Source organism: Cervus elaphus, chromosome 27 (assembly GCF_910594005.1).
Source record: "Cervus elaphus chromosome 27, mCerEla1.1, whole genome shotgun sequence".
Lineage (NCBI taxonomy): Eukaryota > Metazoa > Chordata > Mammalia > Artiodactyla > Cervidae > Cervus > Cervus elaphus.
In genome coordinates, this window is record NC_057841.1 from 19,325,361 (window position 1) to 19,345,441 (window position 20,081).

Genomic DNA, 20,081 nt, shown 5'->3' on the forward strand with positions numbered 1-20,081 from the left:
AATTGATCGATAATGTTTACTGTAGTGTGCCCCATTAAGCTGATTTCCTTCCTACTATATCTCCATAAAGCTTTCTATGCTTAGAAGGATAAAGATTGAAAAGAAAAAAAAAAAGAATATCAGCTAATATATATCAAGGAGAAGCTAAGTATATGATATGCTAGATTTCTTAATGCTAACCTTAATTTATCTCCTCCAAAATGAATACAATAAAATTCTGAGAACATGTACATCTTCTTCAGATTCTTAATTTCTACTCTAGAAGTTGTCTTTTCCAGAATGCATTTGGAAGAGACAACAATTACTGTCAATATACTGAATGTTCAATTTGCTCTTGATTTCTGTGATATTTTTATATTAATTTTGAGTAGTCATTTTAACTGTTTCTAAATGTATATAATATATAATTTCCATTTCTCTTGCTTTTTCCCCATTATCTTTTGCTGCAATTTTAGCTATGGTTTTGCATACATATCAAGAAATAAATTTAAACTTGATGAAAAAAATATTTTTTCATTTCCCGTTTTCCCTTGCCTCTGCTGTTCTGTTTATACAATATATATTTTTTAATACAATTGTAAAATGAAAATAGCAATAGCAAGGGATTATCTTTTGATTGACTTTATAACTCTAGTAAATGAGAAGAATAATATTATCTATCATATTTATTTTTCTGTTCTTTCTTCTTTCCATTTTTCTTTCCTCTTTCTTTTTTGTTCTTTTGTGACTATGAGTTTCTAAAGGTCACTAATCCTAGTACCAGATATAAGTGTGTTCTCAAGAACTGATTGTCTGCAGGGAGTTTTTTTTTTTTTTTTTTTAATTACAAATTCATTTTCACTATCAGTGATCATTCTGTTTATTGTTGAATCCCGGAATGAACTCTATATTGTAACACTCCATAGGCCGCTTTGCCATTGGTTTCTAACCTTTATTAACCTCTTCTTATCCTTTCTGAATTCTATAAGGTCTAAGATAACATTATATTCAACATGATTTATACTAATTGAGCACTTAATAATGTACTGGGTATTTAGGATATAGCAATTAACAAAACAGTAATCTTTCCTATCTTGATATTTGCTTTCCAGTGAGGAAAGAGAAAAAAATAAACCTGGCTAACAAGTAAAATATACAGTATGTAAATTGAAAAAAAAATGTAAAAGAGAAAAGCAGGGAAAACAGACAGGGGATATTGAAGAGGGATGCAATCTAAAATGGTCAGTGAAGTCTTCACTAGGAAGGTGTCATTTATAAAATAGCTTGAAGAAGGTGAGGCATGAGCTGCACTGGTTTTGAGGACCAGGGCAAACCCAGTGGCATGTAACATGTCTTGGCCCGGCACATATAATCAGCATGGCCAGAGTGGAGACATCAAAGGGAAGTTTAGTCAAAGAGTAGATCATGTCCTTAGGTTCTTTTCAGTGATAAAACCTATTTAGTCAGGTAGGGGTATCATAACAAAATATCACAGACTGAGAGGAGGCTAAACAGCAGAAATGTATCTTCTTCAAATTCTGGAGGCTGGCACGTCCAAGTCAGGCTGCTGGCTGGTTAGGTCCTGAGGAGCACTCTCTTCCCGCTTTGCCATCTTTGCCCTGTGTCCTCACTTGGCAGAGAGAGGGAGAGAGAGAGAGCTCTCCGGTATCTCTCCTTAGAAGGGCACCATTCCAATCAAAGCAGGGCCATACCGTGACAATTTCATTTAAATTTAATTACCTATCTCCAAAAACAGGCACACTGGAGCTTTTACCTATGAATATTAGAGATACACAATTCCACCCATAGCAAAGTCCAAAGGAGGAATGTAAGCTGCCCTGAAAGACTCTGGGCCAGTGTTACTCCAAAATTCTCTTTGCACTGAATAAATAGCCACTGAGTCGTTCCTGAAACTCCAAAGGTCCGGAAGCTGGAGGGCAAATTGTGAATGCCCTCAGTGATTTATCTGGAGCTACTTTATACATATGCATAATCAGTAACACGTGCAGAATTGGCTATTCTATGTTACTAATTAAGACACTCATAGTGCCCTATTGAGTATGTATGCACGTATTTCTTATATGTATATCTTGATTCTCTGCTGAAGTGCTCAGTCCTTAAGAAGCATCTTCTATTATTTTTCTAACCACAACAGTGCCCAGGCCAGGGATAAGTTCACAATAGAAAGTCTTTAAATGACTTCAATATAGGGATATTTTATCTTTATATTCCTTAGTAAGAAAGGTTTCATAGCCAGGATATAGTGAAAGATTCATGGATTACAATTAGAGCTGTAAATGTGCTTTTAATCTCATATGTGCATATCCACATGTGTATCTGTGTGTGTATATAACACAGCAGCTATGAAAGAAGCAAACGTTTAAACATATGATAATTTTGCTGCCTTATGTATATGATGATTGTTCCAAATTTGTGTTTTCCAAGGATACGTTTGGTTAAATAAAAACGCTCCATGAATATTCAGCGGCACTTTTGGATTGAAATATCTACTGTTCTGAAAACATTCCAAGAGTATTTCTACATTTAATGTTCTATTACATCTTGAAAGTCTATCTCACTGTAGGGAAGAGAGTTTGATTTGCTGATTCTTTTAAGGCAGGCCTGTGAGGTGAGTCAAAAGTATCAGCTGGAGAAATAGTTGTGATACAGGCTTGTTTTATGCTTTTGAGCATTTCGACAGAGTTAAATCTTTTTACTTTAAAGATATGGAAAAATCATTCTTACCATTACTTTCCAGCAATCAAGCAGTTATGGCATGAGCTCATAAATAAATTTTATAATTCATAAAGGGAATATCACTTGCTAGATTCCCAATAACAATTTTGGAGCTAATAAACTGACTCCCAGAAGAAAATTATAATAAATAATGACACATTAACACAGCTAAAATTACAGCTGAGATCAAACACAGCTTGAGATCATTCCTATTGAAAATAGCAAACAGACTTGGATTCTGCTCCTCTTAAAATTTAGTTGAGTGGCTCTGGGCAGGTCATTTCTGTTTCTTTGAGATGCTTCATCTGAAAAGGAAATAGAAAATGATATTTACCTGAAGACAATCTCAGGAAGATTCAGTATAATAATGCAATGTGCGAAAAGCATTTAGTAAGCTGAACAACAGTATTCAAGCTAAGATATTTTAAAAATCATCTAAAGTAAGAATCTCACCTTCCGTATCTTTGCAAATGTTCAACGTCTTACTTCTCGGAAGAAAGATAATTCAAATCTATAATTTAAATAGAGATCCTGAAAATGGAAGGTTATACATAGCAAAATAAAGGTTCAATCAACTCTTTCTCTCTTTCAAAATTGACTCTTTATCTCTTTCTCTTTCTTTTTCAAAAGCCATCACTCATTAAAAAAATTCCATATAAACTTCCCTTTTGTAAATTTTTGAACTTCTCTTGTGCAGTAGGAATGGGATTGGACAGACATCTGGAATCACCCATTATCTTGGCTATAATTTGGCATCTCCCAGGATGGTTCATATTAACATATTCCTGGATGGCATGAGTTTTCATATGCCTTCATAGCATAACTTGCATATTTTGGAAGGCATTTCTGAGAACAGATTTTTTCGACAATGAGCATGCCAAAGGCTTGACATGAAAAGTCCTTATGCCTAATGTCTGTCATTCTCTCTCTGCCAGTTCATCTTTCCTGGGCTGGCCCTCTGCCACACTGGCACCTGAAATGCAGCAAACAATGTCGTTGGATGCTGAAGGTGTGACCGTAAGTTGTGGTTATCTTCCAAGCAATTACCATATGGTGTGCAATTCAGCTCTTCATCTCCTTGTTCTGTGAGAGAATAATAATGACAATAATGCCATTTAATAACGTATTTTATCTTTACAGACTATTTCATTCCCATATTTCTGTGCTTTTTAATAAACTGGCATGGGGGACCTAAGGCAACCATTAAAGTTTAGTCAGCTCTCCCCTGTGGGAGAAACAATCCTAAAGCAGGCTTAATGAAGAAACCAGGGAGATTAGCATATTGAAATAGAATTAGGGAGGAACTTAAGGAAAGTAAATTGTCGAGTGAAGCATGCCTTTTTACAAAGCAGACCCTCTGTCCAAACTTCTTTTTGTCATTATCATTCATGAGAAATATTTTGTGAAGTATCAGTAAAACAAAATAGAGAAAGAAAAGCTTTCTGGAGGTAAGATGCCCTCATAAATATAAATACACATTAGGCTGTCTATGAGACCCCAGATCCAAGGTCCACTATCATCAATTTTATGAAACTGGACCACAGTTTTCACAATATTGTAAACTAGAACATTACTGTATGCAACTCATAGAGTGAAGGCTGTAAGGTCATTCAAAACTTATTTAGCTGATAAATATTTAGTGAATACCAGTGTGTTGAAGATATAAAGGTTATATAAGTTCTGGTCCCCACAATCAAGGATTTTGCATCATCATAATGGAGACTGGAAATTAAATCAAGAATTTTGATTCATCACGATAAAAGGCTATGGTAGAGGAAATGGCAACCCACTCCAGTATTCTTGCCTGGGAAATCCCATGGACAGAGGAACCTGGGGGGCTATAGACTATGGGATCTCAAGAGTCCGACACGACTTAGTGACTAAACCACCAGAGCGTATAACAAGTGTGGGCATCTAGGAAGTCTTCCTGGATAAGATAATCACTGTGCTGCATTCTATAAAGAAAATTAGAATTAATCATATAAAAGAGGAGAACAGATTTATACATGTAGAAAACAAGCTCGTAGTTAATAGAGAATTAATCTCCACTATATAGTTAAGAAAAAGAAAAGAAGATGGAATAAAATTTATGATTTGTTTTAAAATATTTTATCTCTCTGCATGTGTGCCCAGTTTCTTCAGTCATGTCTGCCTTTTTGTGACCCCATGGACTTGTAGCCCACCAAGCTTCTCTGTCCAGGGGATTTTCCAGGAAAGAATATTGGAATGGGTTGCCATGCCCTCCTCCAGGGCATCTTCCTGACTCAGGGATCCAATCCTTACCTCCTGCATCTTCTGCACTGGCAGGCAGATTCTTTACCACTGAACCACCAAGGAAGTCTATTTTCTCTCTATTGATTTGTAAAAGAACCTTCTCAATGGAAAGCATAGACATTTGTCTTTTCCTTTTTACGAAGAGGACATGGTAGCTAAAGAGGTTCAGTTACCAGCCCAAGTTAAATTCTAATGGAGAGGAGGACCCGGTTCTAGAAGACTGGTCTTCTGATTTCCCATGTAGTACTCTGTGTAGGCACTACCTTCACATGGGAAATGGGCTTTGATATAAGGATCCAGGATGATTAGTTTATAAATTAGGAATAAGCTTTAAAAAATCTCCCCGAGAAAGCTGTATTTCCCTCTCCCTACTTCAATCTACTGAGAATTTCTTCCTTGCTCCCATATATACTGTTTATTTATATTTTCCTACTTATGGCATAAAAATTAATTTCAGTGAAGCCATTCATATATTTAAGCACTGACAGGTAACAACATAGCCTACGCTATCAAATGACTAGAATTAGGCATTCAATAACATTCCACAGAGTACTATTGAAAAACTTGTATGTACAAAACACTTTGGAGTTACAAGGGAAAGTGTATGAGAAAGTAGCAAATATTAGCATCGGATTATCCTTTTTGTAGTAGCTGGTAATATAGTAAAAAACAGTGACTGACAAGGAGTTCTAAGTGAAGACAGAAAAGGTACAAAAAGCATCAAAATACTCTCAGGATTTAAAGAAAGATGATTCTAGATTCATTGTGAGGATGCATGAAAAATTTCTTAGAGAATAGAGAGTTTATGCTGAAATCTAAGGGGAAGCCATGACTTTAATAGATATGAGGTCAGAATAATTGCAGACAAAAGCCACAAAGTGAAGAAAGACTAGGTATCAAGAAAGTCTAGATTATATTGCACAGATAGAGTAAATGGGATTACATGGTGGAAAATCCACCTGGAAAACTTAGATGTTAAAAAAATGTTTAAGCAAGATCCTTTATGACCCACCTCCCAGAATATTGGAAATAAAAGCAAAACTAAACAAATGGGACCTAATGAAACTTAAAAGCTTTTGCACTACAAAGGAAACTATAAGGTGAAAAGACAGCCCTCAGATTGGGAGAAAATAATAGCAAATGAAGAAACAGACAAAGGATTAATCTCAAAAATATACAAGCAACTCCTGCAGCTCAATTCCAGAAAAATAAATGACCCAATCAAAAAATGGGCCAAAGAACTAAACAGACATTTCTCCAAAGAAGACATACAGATGGCTAACAAACACATGAAAAGATGCTCAACATCACTCATTATCAGAGAAATGCAAATCAAAACCACAATGAGGTACCATTACACGCCAGTCAGGATGGCTGCTATCCAAAAGTCTACAAGCAATAAATGCTGGAGAGGGTGTGGAGAAAAGGGAACCCTCTTACACTGTTGGTGGGAATGCAAACTAGTACAGCCGCTATGGAAAACAGTGTGGAGATTTCTTAAAAAACTGGAAATAGAACTGCCATATGACCCAGCAATCCCACTTCTGGGCATACACACTGAGGAAACCAGATCTGAAAGAGACACGTGCACCCCAATGTTCATCGCAGCACTGTTTATAATAGCCAGGACATGGAAGCAACCTAGATGCCCATCAGCAGACGAATGGATAAGGAAGCTGTGGTACATATACACCATGGAATATTACTCAGCCGTTAAAAAGAATTCATTTGAACCAGTCCTGATGAGATGGATGAAACTGGAGCCCCTTATACAGAGTGAAGTAAGCCAGAAAGATAAAGAACATTACAGCATACTAACACGTATATATGGAATTTAGAAAGATGGTAATGACAACCCTATATGCAAAACAGAAAAAGAGACACAGAAATACAGAACAGACTTTTGAACTCTGTGGGAGAAGGTGAGGGTGGGATATTTCAAAAGAACAGCATGTATACTATCTATGGTGAAACAGATCACCAGCCCAGGTGGGATGCATGAGACAAGTGCTCGGGCCTGGTGCACTGGGAAGACCCAGAGGAATTGGGTGGAGAGGGAGGTGGGAGGGGGGATCAGGATGGGGAATACGTGTAAATCTATGGCTGATTCATATCAATGTATGACAAAACCCACTGAAATGTTGTGAAGTAATTAGCCTCCAACTAATAAAAAATAAAAAAAAATTTAAAAAAAAGTTTATATTCCAGATAATTATTAGGATTAAAATCTGTAGTTTTGTATTAGAATTTTGATAACTTTCCTTCAGAAGATGTGTGTGTAGGTAAATATGTCATATACACATAAAGCATAAAGTTTTAACCTGTATTCCATCATTTATAGATGTCTAAACTGATACCAGAATAAGTAACAGGGTCATACACATTTATGCAGATTGTGAGGAATAAAAACAGTCTATAAACCAAGTGTGAATTATCCAGCCTCTGGATTGCATTGTTCTCAGGATAAAGTTCTTACAGTAGCAGAGAAACTCTTCCTTCTCAAACTTATCTCAATTTGCATTCCTGTTCTCATCACCTCTTGGTGTACTCAGCCTTCTCCTCAAGTTGAACTCTTGGTATAACAGCTCCCAGGACTCTTTTCAAAGCCATTAAGCCACTGAACATGGTGTTCCTTCTTCCAGAAAGTTCTTTTGCCTGGATGTTCACATATATACACTCAGTTTTGTGAAGGAGAAAAGCCTTTATGTGGGGGAAGCTCTGACCCTAACTATGCGGGATGAGATGGGGATGGGGTGGGCAAACCTTGAACTGGGTGATTTATTTATTTATGTAGTTATAATTTATAACCTGCTTACTTCCAGAAAGGATTTGAGTCAGCTAGCTAAACGTTAAGATACTGGCAAAAATCCTGTTTTGAAGTTCTTTGATGTGAAAATTATACTGCACAAGTTGGCGTACCAAGTTTCTCGTCTGATTTCTTCCTCCATGTCTGATCCATTTCAGCAGTGCAATTGCTTGATGATTTTTTTTTTTTTAAGCAAATTTAACTGAACAACTCACACTCTCAGAAATGCTTTGATTTTACTTTGGTTTGTGCTCAAGGCAAAGATTTTGGCTCTGGTTTTCTCATCCACAATTGAGAATTCACTTTAAATGAAATGCAAGGAGAAATCAATGTCCGGAGTCTTTCCTGAAAATTAAATGAAAACAAACACTCAGGATACATTCAGCATCCAGATTTCTGTAAGTAAACTTGATCAAAAGTTGAGGAACCTGAGGGAGTCTATTTTTCTCCATTAGGAAAAGCCCAAGGGCTAGTAATTAAAGAGCTAAGATACTCTTCCTCTCTAGTGTCAGCCCTAACACTTTGCGCATGAGGTGAGAGATCGTAAATTGTCCTAAAAGTGATTCTCTGCATATTGGACATTTTGTCAAGCTTTCAAGCTCTCTTTTCACACTTCTCCTTGTCCCCTTACTCTCTAATTTGGTTTAAGGTTATTGCAAAACCCTCCTGATGTAATAAATATATTGTTCCAGGGAGGGGCTTTATAGTGAAGAAAATTAAAACCTGCATTAATTTTTGCACTAAATTCAGTAACAATTTAGTTATATAATGTAAAATGTACTTTTGTGAAGTCTTAAATAAAAAGCATGGTTTTCAGGTGTGCATCTTGTAGCTATTGTATTTAAAAAGAAAGATATTCAGTGAGAAGGAAGATCCCCCATAGTAACACTCACCCTAAAGAAAAATAACCAATCGCTATTGAAAACTTAGAGAAAATTGGGAGTTTTGAGCATGTCAGAGGAAGAGGTGAGAATTCACCAGAAGATCTGAGAGAAAGAGACAAGAAACCTGGAAAACAGAAGCTGGAAGACTGAAAAGAGTTATACATCTATATTGTTTGTGAAGTCCTGTCAATCAGAGGGAAATGCTCATGGAACAGGGTTAAGGAGTATGGGTTCCCCCTATCCCTAACATACCTTGCTCTGTGTCTTATTTATTGCCCATGCAGACAGAAAGATTTGAAAGTATAAAGACAGAACATCCTGATTCAAATTTTTGATTCTTATATTTACTCCCAAGCTTAAAACACCTACTTTAGTACATAATATTAACTATCACTTAAATTTGTCCACTGCTAACTAAACTAACCACAGCGTTGGAAAAAGAGTCATATATAAAAATATCCCTGTTTCCTGTACACATTCTGTATTTGTCTGCTCCTTTAACTATGGCCTGATTTTGACAATCATGTTCTCAATCATATACTACATGCTCCATTATTATGAACATGGCATGATACAAATAGCAGTGTACAGCACAAAGCACTTACTATGTGTCAAGCCCTGTTATGAGCATTTTAAATATGTTAACTCATTAAATTCTCCCAATAACCCTATGAGAGGTTTGTTGTCATCATTTTACAGATGGGGAAAATGAGACCAAAAAAAAGCCTAAATAACTTACATATAGGTGTACAGTTAAAGAGAGGGCTAGGACTCAGACCCAGGCTTTTATGACTCTGGATTGTTATTTATGATTGAATTCATTCTCTTATTAATGCATCAGTTGACCTTGGGATCACCCTCCTGTTCTAAGAGGACAGACAGTCAGTCAGATTGATATCTGCTAATGTGTTTAACGGGGAATTCTGTTTATGGCCAGTTCCCTTCTCCTGAACAATCATTTCTCCTCTCTTTACACTTTAATAATGGCCTCTTGGAGACCATATTAGGTTCAGAGTTGATGAGAACATCTCATTGTAATTTTCTCATTTGAATCCTTCTCAGCATCAGCTAGTGAGGTGGGTACTATTACCCCTTTATGTCAGTAATGGAGCCTAAATATCAGAATAATTATGTGATACCTGTGATCAAGGAGCTGGTCTGTGCTATAGTCCAGAATCAGACTGCATCTTTAAATTCCTGAGCTCTGCGGTGGTATGAATATTTATGTGTCCCCCAAATTCATATGTTGAAATTTTGACCTACAGGTGACAGAATTTGGAAGTGGAATATTAGGGAGGTAAATGGGTCATGAAGGTGAAATCCCATGAGTGGGATTAATACTCTTGTAAAGAAGTCTCAAAGAGCTCTCTTGTCCCTTCCACCATGTGAAGGTAGAGCGAATAGACAGCTTTCTAGGAAGTGCAGTTTTGCCAGCTACCAGACCCGCTGCCGCCTTAATTTTGGACTCCAGAACTAGAAGCAATAAATTTCTGTTGTTTATAAGCCACTTATAAAGGATGTTCAGTGATATTTCTCCTTCTCTACTTGACTTACTTCACTCAGTAACAAAATCTCTAGGTCCATCCATGTTGCTACAAATGGTATAATTTCATTCTTTTTAATGTAAAAGCCATTCTAGAGGTGTTTTTCTCTGTGCAATTGCTTATGTACTAAAAAGGTTTTTAAACATAAAAAAAAAAAAAAAAAAACCAGAAGGCTTCTGTCACTTAATATATTTGAAAAGTGAAAGTGTTAGTCACTCAGTCGTGTCCAATTCTTTGCGACCCCTTGGACTGTAGCCCTCCAGTTTCCTCTATCCATGGAATTCTCCAGGCAAGAATATTGGAGTGTTCCTCCCCTTCTCCAAGGGATCTTCCTGACCCAGGGATCAAACTCTAGTATCCTGCATTGCAGGCAGATTCTTTACCATCTGAGCCATGGCTGTGACAATTCAATTTTATGCCAACACTCCACTTCTGGCTGGTGCCAGCCATACATATCATGCATAACCATTTATAAACCAGGTCTGAATTTTTTCTCTTTGGTCAGATGTGGGTTAAGGGAAAGGTAAATTGTGTGAAAGTGAAAGTCGCTCAGTCATGTCCGACTTTCTGTGACCCCACGGACTACAGAGGCCATGGAATTCTCCCGGCCAGAATACTGGAGTAGGTAGCTCTTCCTTTTTCCAGGGGATCTACCCAACCCAGGGATCGAACCCAGGTATCCCACATTGCAGGTGGATTCTTTAACAGCTGAGCCACAAGGGAAGCCCAAGAATACTGAAATGGGTAGCCTATCCCTTTTCTGGGGGATCTTCCCAACCCAGGAATCAAACTGGGGTCTCCTGCATTTGCAGGCGGATTCTTTACCAACTGAGGTATGAGGAAAGTCCAATAGCTTATCAGGGAAGAGTAAATGCTCTAGGTGTTAGTTCATGTGACTAATGTGTCTCTCCTGAGTCCAGTCTTGTACAGATCACTTCCACTTGACATAGCAAACTACTGGGCAAGCCTAACATGTGCTGGGGAAGGGCAATGATGCCAGGGAAGAACTGAGTCAGCATTTCTGCTTGTTCAATTTGCATGAAGATATGATTGGAGAAGGAAATGGCAACCCACTCCATATTCTTGCCTGGAGAATCCTGTGAACAGAGGAGCCTGGTGGGTTGCCATTTATGGGGTTGCACAGAGTTGGACATGACTGAAGTGACTTAGCAGCTGCAGCAGCATGGCTGGAGATGATGGCTAATGTTCAGAAACTTGAAAACTATGAGATAAGATTCTAAAACAATGAATATCAATGTGCCCAAATATTGCCCAGCAGCACAAGAAAGTCACATATCACATATTATTTGCCTGGAAAAAATATCAAAATTTGAAGAACAGTTTCTACTAAATGCATACTGTTTTTGCACCATTGTAGGGTCAAAAAATCATGAAGTGGAACCATTGTTAAGTCAGGAACCATCCATAGAAAACAAATGTAATTGTAGTGGATAGCTCTTTCACCCATCTGTCTCTTCATCTTAATTTTCCTTTAGGAAACTATGTTCTATCATTGTAGGCTATCTTAGTAGGACTGTTAAAATATCTGAAGCCATGGGGTAGGCACATGATTCTAGCTAAAGTTAAAGGACTGCTAGGAATTTGATACATGAGCCTAATGACACAAGAATTTCATCCTAAAAATGGTATAGTATTTTTATGAGTGAAATAATGCATTTCTGAAACACAGTAATGAGCAAAATCACTTTACTAAATTGGCTTTGATCTTCACACTTTCAAACTTATGCCAACTAAAAAATAAACATTTCACAAATATAGATTATTTTTTCCAACTTTATTAAGTAAAAACTGCAATTTAAAAATAAAGTGGTTAATTCTAAAAGAGAGAAGTCATATCAGCCTCAACACACTCTGGTCAATTCCAAGCCAGTCACACAAAATGATCTTCTAAGGAAATCTGACCAGTGGTACAGTTAAGTTTGTGCTTTTGGCTATAAAGAATTAATCTTAAATTGCATTCACTCTTTCATCTTTTAGTGAAAAATAACTTTCTCTTAGAAATGACTTAATCATTGCTATAGTAAGTCTAGCTCTTAAATGAAAATATGGGCTGAGTTACAGTTTACTTACTAACCTAGCTAAGAAACCTTTGAAAATTAGCCATGGATCAAAATATTTACCTAAGTTCAAGATGTTATCTTAGGATGAGCAGTAACACAGGTCCTTAACATCCTTTGAAAAGAACATTGAAAATTAAGCTTTTATCACAATCATTCAGTACTTTAAGAAATGGTTCTTCAATAAAAAGTTTCTCTTCACAGATGCTATGTCCATTTTCTTCATAACATTTTCTTGTTACCACTGCATCTTCAAAATCATCATTCCCTGATACCAATTTTCCACCTTCCCATGCATAAACAATAGGGTTGTCAGGCAGCACAACAGAAACATCAGAATCTATTGGATTGAGCCATTGAACTTCTGACTAAATCCTGGGAAAAGAGACGAGACTTTCCTCCTGTCAAACCAATGTTTTTAAAAAATAAGAAAGCATTTCTTCAGGTAGGTTCTGAATTGAATAGAACAGAATCTCCATTTCTTAAATGCCTATACTAGAAGGATTAAAGAGTATTTCTGGAACAGCAAATCTCTCATTGGCCCAAAGAATTTGTTACCCAGATTTATGCTTTCCACTTAACACCATCTCTTCTCTTGGCTTACAGAAGCCCTTTTAAATTGCAGTAAAGTCAGGCAAAATGTAGTCACCGTTAACACATTTTCTTCTTTCAACTTGGCAATACCTATGTCTCTATAAAAATTCTGAGACAAAAAGTATATATCTTCTTTCATTTGGTCAGTCACATGTTTCGTTCATAACATGTAACTGCCTGTAAGGTATGATCTCTTTTAGATTATTGGTTAGGCTTTTCCTCCCATATTTATCTTATTGCTTATTTTTTTCTTTTTACTTCTAAAATAAGGAGCTATATGTCTAAAGGAATATCCACTGTCTACAATGATACAGCATTATTTGAAAAGATTATCTTGGAAATACCCATGCACACAGAGAGCCCCAGCATCTACTTTTAATACTGCCAGAAACTGGTATTCTTCAAATAAGAATGCATTCATTGATTTTTGAAGTGAAGTTAAAATATGATTCAATGCTAATAATATCAATATCTAAAAAACCAAAGAGACATTTTCATGACTGTAACCGATTTTGGCTTTGTAAGCTCTGATATCCAGCACTAAGATCATCATTTTAGCAAAAACCAAGCCACTGTTGCTTTCTTTTCTGATCTCTCCACTCACGTTAGAAACAAAGTTTTGATGCATATATTTTCAGCTTACAAAACAAATTAGCATTTATTGTATGATAGTATCTTCCTCTGTGACCTTTACACAGAACCCAAATGGTTTTCAACTAAGACCACAATCTTGATCTTGAAACATAAAAGATACATTTTATGCTTAGATTTAACTGAAACAAGCATGAGATTAAATTAATTTTCTTTCTCTTTTTTTTTTGAAGGTGTATGTGTATGTATGCATGGCTATAGAAATAATAATGCAATTTGATTTGTGGTTTAGCATTTCAAAGGATTTTATTTGAGAGATATTTTGCAAAAGTAAAAGTAAAAGAAAATCACAGTAACTGAGTCAAGCAAACCTACTTAAGCAGCTATGATACAAGTTAAAATTAAATAAATGATTTGCTTATAAAGAATTGCCTGCAGTGTGGGAGAACTAGGTTCTATCCTCGAGTTGGAAAGATCCCCTGGAGAAGGGAAAGGCTACCCACTCCAGTATTCTGGCCTGGAGAATTCCATGGACTGTATAGTCCATGGGGTCACAAAGAATTAGACATGACTGAGCGACTTTCAGTTTCACTTTCTGTCCACCAAGGATCATAACTCATAAATTAATGATTGATTTACCTTGAGGTCAGAAAGATGCTTTTTTTAAAAAGGGAGGAGTAAACATAGATTAGAAATTATTATTAAAAGTATTATTACAAGTAAACACAGATTACAAATGAATTTTTAGAATATTTTGTAGTTTGAAAGAAAAGAAATTTCAGTTTTGGACCAGAGAGATTGACTTTTGTGGTTGAAGGACAAAACAGTTCAGAGATGCAATGAAGTTAGCAAAAATTTATTTTTAAAAAAGAGAAGACAGAAAAATATAGAAAGTTAATTTGTATAATGCTGCTGCTACTGCTAAGTCACTTCAGTCATGTCCGACTCTGTGCAACCCCATAGACGGCAGCCCACCAGGCTCCCCTGTCCCTGGGATTCTCCAGGCAAGAACACTGGAGTGGGTTGCCATTTCCTTCTCCAATGCATGAAAGTGAAAAGTGAAAGTGAAGTCGCTCATTCACGTCCAACTCATAGCGACCCCATGGACTGCAGCCTGTCAGGTTCCTCCATCCATGGGATTTTCCAGGCAAGAGTGCTGGAGTGGGGTGCCATTGCATTCTCCAAATTTGTATAATAGAAGCTACTATTTTTCTTAAAATATAAGATGTTTAAAGCTGAATAATTTTAAAATAAAATTTAAAATTGAACAGTTTTTAAAAATAAAATATCAGTGACATTCAGAGATATTTAGTCAACACATCACCACTTCATCTCACATTGAATAACCCTGACTTCAAAGGCAATATTACATTGGAAATTAACCTTGCTATAGAAAAATAACAGTGGTCAAATCTGATACTTGGCATTTCAACAAGAAAGGAGGTGGGGGATAATTCCATAAGCAGATTTCCTCTATTCTGTCTCATGTGAATAAAAGCTACACCGGCCACTGTCCTTTGTGACTATACGGAATGTATATTTAAATTTTATCATGAGTCTTTTCAGTCTGTTATATTCAGTTCTGGTGAGACTGGAGAATTTAGTATAGAGATGTGTGTGTGTGTGCGCATGCACGTGTGTGTGTGTGTGTGTGTGTGTGTGTGTTGCCTGAAAGGGGTGGTGTGAGCGTAACTAATATGAGGTTGGATGGAGAGGTTTGATGGGTCAAGAAATAAAATAGAAAAAAAAAGTGAGAGTAAAGAGGCTCTCTAGCTTGTGATGTGGAGAAAAAGCAGAGCCTTCAAGGTCTCCTGTGAAATTAGAAAGAGCCTTGCAGGATGAGAGGGGGAGGAACTTAACCTGGAGGAAAGGTTAGTGAGGAAGCAGTTCCTTCCCCCTGTTCCCCTTTTCAGGGCAGAGCCATTGGAACAGCTGAGGATCTCATCAACTTTAGAAAGCAAAAGATTACTAGGTCAGCCATTTTAATTGCATTGGTCAGTAAATTCAGTATAGCAATGCCTGGTCTAACTTTTAATAAGTGTCTTTCTTAATCAACAAATGTTTTCTGTGGAGTGGCTGGTCACGTCTGTTAAAATTGTTGAAACAAGCAGCAATTTTTCCAATGACTTGAAAGATATAGACAGCTCAAGATGACAAATTAAAGAGTTGAGAGTCTTGTTAGAGATGAGACTCATCTTATTAGTTGTTGTTCAGTCGCTAAGTTGTGTCCAATTCTTTGCAACCCCATGGACTGCAGTATGCCACGCTTTCTTGTCTTTCACTATCTCCTGGAATTTTTTCAAACTCATGTCCATTGAGTGGGTGATGCTATTTCATAAGAATCTATCATGATTAGAGTTTGTTTTTAAAGTCAGTAATATAAAGAAATGCCCAGGTTTTCAGTTAACCATGTTAGATCAGGTTGCCTTTTCAGGAACATAGTTTGCCTGGCTGGAAAAGCAGAGTTGCAGGATGAGCTATCTAGAGTGAAAAGAAAAATTCAACTCACAATCATTTACAAATAAAGATCAAAGTGAAGAACTTTTTTTTTTTTTTCTTTCTCAAATGTAGGAGCAAGACCTTAATCTCAGAAGGGCCTCTGACTCTGTTTAGTGTTCTGCTATTGTCATTTCAAAAGTCTTAATACTTTTTGAACAAGGGACTCCACATTTTCATTTCACACTGGGCTCCACAAATTTTATAACCAGTTTTGAAGCTATAGGATGTGTAAGAAAAAAGATCTTGATATTGAAATCATGCTTAATTTCTCTTTTTTTAAACATTTTTATTGATGTGTAGTTGATTTATAACTTTGTGTTAGTGTTGGGTGTAGTAATGTCATTCAGTTATGCATATATATGTATGTGTGTGTGTATGTATGTGTATATATATATATATTCTTTTCCATTATAGGTTATTACAAGATATTTAGTATAGTTTCCTGTGCTCTACAAAAGGTCCTTTTGATTATCTATTTTATATATAGTAGTGTGTATGTGATAATCCCACACTCCTAACTTTTTCCTCCATTTCCCTTTCCCCTTTGGTAACCATAAATTTGTTTTCTATGTCTGAAACTATGCTCAATTTCAAATTACTATTTTCAAAATGATGGAATTGGCTCCAAAAATACCACTCCTTACCATACCTAACCATTTGTTTCTACTTATAAAATTAAGGAATTCCCTGGGCTTGTTTTTGAAATGGTATTCTGATCTGTATTGAGGGGGAAATAAGACAAGAATTATGACTGTAAAATTTCATTAAAATATCCTCCTTATACATAGTAGCAGTTCTTTGTTTGACAGAATGCCAGAGATAAAGTTGTACGACCTGGATACTTCACATTCACTTTCCTTGTACCAAGCAGGGAAATTGGTTATTGCATTTTCCAGGAGATTGAATTGTTATAATTACATTGCTTGTTATAATAATATTTAAACAGCTCCCAGTGTTTGGCAGGTGTTTATCTATTTCTTTTTTTTTTTCCTCAAGGGTTTGTGAATGTTGTTCTACCCAAGAATACTTTGGTAGCAAGCTGTGGGAATGTTGAGGAGTCTTTGTGAAGGGTGGTTGCTTCACCTACTGAACACAAAAAATCATTCAATTAAAATAACAAATGGGATAATGTTCATTTTCAGGACTATGAAAGCCACTTTCATTATCACTTAGATTTTGTTTTTATCAAATTTAAAGAGACTAATTATTGGCATTTTTCTCTGTGATTGAAGGTAAAAACTAGAAAGTGACATTTGTGTTAACTGGGGGAGTTGGAATTAACTTCTTCTTTATTTGAAGATCCACAGTTGTTTCTCATTCTAACACTAAAAAATTAAAAAAACACTATATTTTGTTGATTTTATTTCTGAAGCAGCCTTTGATCTTTCTGTTCCTTATTCCAGCCACCATCATCTTGATCAAACCAGATCTGCATCTAAACTAGGTTACTGGTTAACACTGGTGTCATTTTCTTTCAATCTCTTCTCTCTAACGTATTCACAATGCAGCTGATGAGATTCTCTTAAGCCACAGATCTGATCAGTTGACTTCCCTACTAAGGTAAAACAACTAATGTGTTTTTTATTCTGCCTGTAACAAAATCCAAACTGCAGTTCTGTATCTAATCCCTGTCTGTCTCATGCTCCTCATCTTTTATCGTTGATATTTTCACATTCTATTTTCTTTCTTCACTGAAAATTACAGTTTCCCAAATGTCCTATGCATTGTTTCCTTATTCAAAAAATATACAAGACTTTTTGTCAATTCTGCTTCCTTTTTTCACCTCGCATCCACCCTCCAAGTGTGGTTGACTGATACATTCTCTTCATAGATCTATTCAGCTAATATTAATAAGCTTTCAACTTCTAGAACTTCAGAGGCACTGTGAGGAATGAGAAAAAAATCCTTTGTTGTATGAAGCTCCTGTTTTAGTGATTAAGAGATTAATAAAATAGGAGAAGTAATATAATAATGTCTAGTAGTGATTAGTTGTATTGACACATAGGACACTCAAAATAGAAGGTGATATTTTCAACTGATAATGATGATGGATTTTCTGAGATGTTTACATTTGAATCTGAAGGTACAGAATGTGCCAATTAAGATAACAAATACATGAGCATTCCTGGGATAGGAAACAAGAAAAGAGACAGAAACTGCAAGAGTTACTGTGTGATCAGAATGAAATAAAAACAGGCAAGAAGGGTTAAGGAATATAACAGCATCAGACTTTGTAGAAACTGGTAGGCCAAGGTAAATATTTTAAATTTTAGTCAAGTGTAATGGGGTACTGCTGACAGGATGAGATTGGGATCATCACATGACAATATTCAGTTTTGGAAAGTGCCTCTGAACTCCTCTGAGAGAATATACTGTAAAGAAAAAGTGATAGCAGGGAAACCAACTAGAAATTAGGAGTTCATTGTGGGAGTCCAGGGCAGAGAGTCATGTGGCTTACACATGAAGAAGGTAATTAGATTTGCAACAAAATCCACCGATAGAGTTGAAATTTAAGGGAGCCAGGCATTATGAGTGACCACAGGGTTTTTGACTGATAAATGGTAAATGATTGTAACACTTACTGAGAAAGAGATTAAAAAAAAAAAATAGGAAAGATCTGTGAGTGGTGAGAGAAGTATTACATACTTCAGTTTAGAACAGAGGAGGTTTAATGTTTTGTTGCAGAGTCTGGCTATGTACTTATCAAACCAGTATTTTCTTTCTGGGAATATAGTAATACTCTACTAGCTTACTTGCATCTAATTTGGTGCCTAAAGTATGGGAAGACGTCACATCATCCACTTCTGAGCTATTTATTTTTGTTTCTATGTTCCTCTGTCTCTCTTCTGAAGACCTGGAAGTGAAAAACTACTTACAGAAGAGGGAAACTATGGTAGGGGTGATGAAAGCTATTGTGGAAGGGAGAAGGTCTTGAGTATATGCTATAAGTATATCAACCAGGGTTGATAACACTACCAAAAATACAGTGATATGAACAGGTAAAATTTGATATAAAGAATTGTTCACTTAAAACAGATAATCAGAGAAACAAAAGTTTGGCTAGGAAGAATTAAAAGAATTGTAAAGCAAATATAGGAAGTAGTGCTTATCCCTAGGCTGAGATAGAAAAAGGAAGGAAGCGCCTTCATCCTAGGAACAAGACCCAGATTTATTGGAGATGTCATGACTTTGGCTCACTGAATGTAAGAGCATAGAGATGGTCCTGCTTTGGCAGAATGTGATGGAAATCCACTATTTGGACCTTTCTAGGAATATGGCCTCTAGGTGTCAGAAAAGGTTGCTCACAGTAATATATCTCACTGAGGATATTTTGCTATTAAATCTTCCAACAGAGTTTCCAGGGGAATCTCCAAGCTTCTTGATGTTGCTTATGACTGTTCAAATCAGTAAGCACACGCAGGAAAAGCCGTCCATATTCTAGATAAGCACAGGAAAAGCCATGGTCACTGCAAGAACCTATTAAGAACTTGCTGGAGTCCCCAGATTACTTCCTTCTAAAATGTCTCTCTGATGCCTTTTGAGAACAAAGTTTAGCATCATACCTACAAGCAAAGGAATAATAAAAGGCCAATACAGTTTTCAAAGGTCAAGATATTGAGGGTCCATTTGGAACTGAGAGAAAATAAATTGATAAAAGAACATTATTTCATTGTCTCTAGCTTACTGGGTTTCTGACAAGAAGTTGGCTATTAGTCCTGTCTTGTTCTCTGATTAAAATGTTCCTTTTTAACTGTCTTTTTAATTTAACAATTGAACAATTTTAACAATTTTAAAATTTAAAATTGTTCCTTTTAATTGTTCCTCTGATTGTCTTCAAGATACTCCTTTTTGTTTTTTGTCTTTAGCCAGGACAATTTTTTGGAGGCTGGGGTGATACTTATTTTATCCTGCTTGGTGTTCTTTGGGCATTCAGAATTTGTGGTTTGGTGTCCATCGTTAATTTTGAAATATTCTCAGACATTATACCTTCAAATATTTGGTCTCTTTTCATTCTGAGAATATAACCACATATATATTAGGGTATCTGATATTGTCCCACAACTCTTAGATGCTCTTTTTTCCTTTTTAAAATATT

The 20,081-nt window shown here is 36.2% G+C and overlaps 1 pseudogene; it reads right to left on the reverse strand.

Moving 5' to 3' along the window:
- Positions 1-12,408: 12,408 nt before the first annotated feature.
- LOC122684738 lies at positions 12,409-13,371 on the reverse strand (annotated as a pseudogene).
- Positions 13,372-20,081: the final 6,710 nt, after the last annotated feature.